The sequence below is a fragment of the Schistocerca serialis genome, chromosome 6 (assembly GCF_023864345.2).
Source record: "Schistocerca serialis cubense isolate TAMUIC-IGC-003099 chromosome 6, iqSchSeri2.2, whole genome shotgun sequence".
NCBI lineage: Eukaryota > Metazoa > Arthropoda > Insecta > Orthoptera > Acrididae > Schistocerca > Schistocerca serialis.
The window spans coordinates 545602162-545605446 of NC_064643.1; the positions used below are offsets into that span (position 1 = coordinate 545602162).

Below are 3285 nucleotides of genomic sequence, written 5' to 3' on the forward strand. Positions count from 1 at the left end.
ATAATAATACAGGGTGAGTCACCTAACATTACCGCTGGATATATTTCGTAAACCACATCAAATACTGACGAATCGATTCCACAGACCTAACGTGAGGAGACGGGCTAGTGTAATTGGTTAATACGAACCATAGCAAAATGCACGAAAGTATGTTTTTTAACACAAAACTACGTTTTTTTAAATGGAAACCCGTTAGTTTTGTTAGCATTTCTGAACATATAAACAAATACGTAATCAGTGCCGTTTGTTGCATTGTAAAATGTTAATTACATCCGGAGATATTGTAACCTAAAGTTGACGCTGTTCGATCGTGTGTACCGGAGAGCAGCGAATTACGTAGGGATCCAAAGGGAACGGTGATGGACCTTAGGTACAGAAGAGACTGGAGCAGCACATTACGTCCACATGCTAACACCTTTTTATTGGTATTTTTAACTTACGCACATGTACATTACCATGAGGGGTGAGGTACACGTACACACGTGGTTTCCGTTTTCAATTACGGAGTGGAATAGAGTGTCTCCCGACATGTCAGGCCAATAGATGTTCAACGTAGTGGCCATCATTTGCTGCACACAATTGCAATCTGAGGCGTAATGAATGTCGTACACGCCGCAGTAAATCTGGTGTAATGTCGCCGTAGGCTGCCACAATACGTTGTTTCATATCCTCTGGGGTTGTAGGCACATCACGGTAAACATTCTCCTTTAACGTACCCCACAGAAAGTAATCCAGAGGTGTAAGATCAGGAGAACGGGCTGGCCAATTTATGCGTCCTCCACGTCCTATGAAACGCCCGTCGAACATCTGTCAAGCGTCAACTTTAGGTTACAATATCTCCGGATGTAATTAACATTTTACTATGCAACAAACGGCACTGATTACGTATTTGTTTATATGTTCAAATGTGCTAACAAAACTAACGTGGTTCCATTTAAAAAAAACCTAGGTTTGTGTTAAAAAACATACTTCCGCGCATTTTTGTATGGTTTGTATTAAACAATTACACTAGCCCCTCTGCTCACGTTCGGTCTGTGGAATCGGTTCCTCAGTATTTGATGTGGTTTACGAAATATATCCAGCGGTAACGTTAGGTGACTCACCCTGTATACTGTTTAGTTCAGCTTGCATATTTTAAATAATTTTGTGGGTGACAAAGTTCCTCCCCTACCCTCCCACATCTGGAAAATGGTGGGAAAAAGACTGAGCGTATGCTGAGTTGACGGACTGGCAGGATCTCATGACAAGAAACGGGTGGTAAATTTGAGTTGTATATTGTTTATTTATTTAAATACAAACTTAATTAGTTAATTAATTTGGTGGGAAATCTGGGCTGTCGTTCTCTTTACTTGGGCAGAAAAAGCCCACTCTTGTGACATTACAATTTTGATACCGACAATGGCCGAAAATGGTCGATTCCCACTACCCTACCGAAATAACTGTTTAACAAATTACAGGAGACAAGGTAAAAAAAAAATCAAGAAGGTGTAAGTCAAATGTATTGCTTAAAACAATCACCACCATCTTACGATGATTGTTCTTCGTAATAAAACATATTTTCAACATTTGAGTATCACACACATACATTTAGTAAATCAAGTAATTAAATTTCAGCCACAAATAGATCATAGCACTGAACGTATCCCAGGTCTCCTGTGCACCGACGTTTGAGGCACAAGTGTTCTCCTCCGCCACAATGTTTCCACTAAACTCCTGCGGTGAAAAGAAAACTGCAGTCACGAACCCGGAGCATCAACCCTCTGCGGACCGCAGGACCGTCGGAAGCGGAGGCCACTTTGCCGGGAGAGGGCTAGAGATACGCACGCGTGTCGGGCATATCTGCAGTTCTGCGCCCATCTCCTAGTGCCCTTACGCCAGCCATACCAGATGCTCAGAGACTGGAGAGACTGTCACTCTGACCGCCTAATAGTCAACCAAAGAGTTTACGTGGGATGAATAATCGTCCGCTACAAACCCTCGCCATATTAATTCTTCTCAAATTTTGACATAAAAATCGGAGAATACGCTCTAAACACACGCTTTCACTTCCGTCGACGCTCAGTCAGCACACTGGTTAGTTCACTACTCAGTCACAAAGAGGGTGCCGTTTGCACCACCTCCAGCACTTTTCCCCACGCCTGCAGGCAAGACCCGACTAGCTGAAGCCTTCCGGTGTAAACAATCAGTGGGCACAGACTAGGCTTTGACTTATGGTCTGCCAAGCCCCCTGACTGCCACAGCCGCTGGCTCTGACGAACTGGGAGACCAGCAGGCACGGCTTAAATGTATGGTTCTAACCCCAATTCAACCACCAAAATAGAATCCCCTCGATTTAAAAAAATTCACCTTTCCCGATCCGAGACTGGGATGTTGTTGTCCATACATGTCAAATTTCTCATATGCAGTGTAGATTCTTCCTTTTTATATTCCCTACTTTTGAAGACATAAGAAATAGGAGCACACTCACATTTTCACATCACTAAACTATCGTTACTTGATGTGAAAATCCTGTACAACAGTACAGATGGCATACGCTGTATTTCCTTTAAGTTATGTTTTATGTGGTGGAAGAAATCTGTTCTTATCAGCTTAATATCTGTTACGTTCTGCTTCACAGGACTAGAATACTAAACTCATTTTTGGCTCACGATGAAGTGCTCAAGGCATGCTCTACCTCTGCTACAAGTTGTCTCCTCACTTTCTCTCGTAAGACAGCCAGATGCCTTGTCACCTATGAAGTCCCTTAAAGTAGGCAGAACAGACGAGATGTAAATATTAGGTACATACTGCATACTACTTTAAAAATTCACTAATATATCTGATTTAATTTCGATGGCCATCTCTCCCTGTTTAGGTGGATGACTAAAATGTCGTTAACAGATCTCGCCTCAACGAAGAAACGCTTAATTACCGCCCCACCTCACAAATCATATTCGTGGTATTCCCGCCAACTAGCTGAAGATATCCTACGCAGACTACATTCTGTCTCTCAGTTGGTGGAAGAAAGTCACTTAGAATCCCGATATACTATTCCTGAATTAATTCTTCTGAGAAGTGTCAGTCTATGGGGGCGAGAATATATTTCAGTCTTTTCTCAACCATCGTGACGCCTCCGTCCTAGCAAGCAAACAGCTGCCACCACCGCCACTGTGTTGTGAACCTCAGCCCGCCCGTTAGGACTGTACCGCTCCCGGCCGACAAGTCACCACTCGTCACGCAGGACAGCTAGTAAATGATTCCAGAATCTCAAAAAATATGCCCTAGCCTACTCAGAAGGACTGCGTG

General features: G+C 43.1%; 1 non-coding gene across 1 annotated transcript; it reads left to right on the forward strand.

Annotated features, from left to right (window-relative positions):
- The first annotated feature begins 2539 nt into the window (after nucleotides 1-2539).
- Nucleotides 2540-2726, forward strand: LOC126485614 (U2 spliceosomal RNA). The gene has a single exon (XR_007588043.1). It is a non-coding gene; the product is annotated as a U2 spliceosomal RNA (small nuclear RNA).
- Nucleotides 2727-3285: the final 559 nt, after the last annotated feature.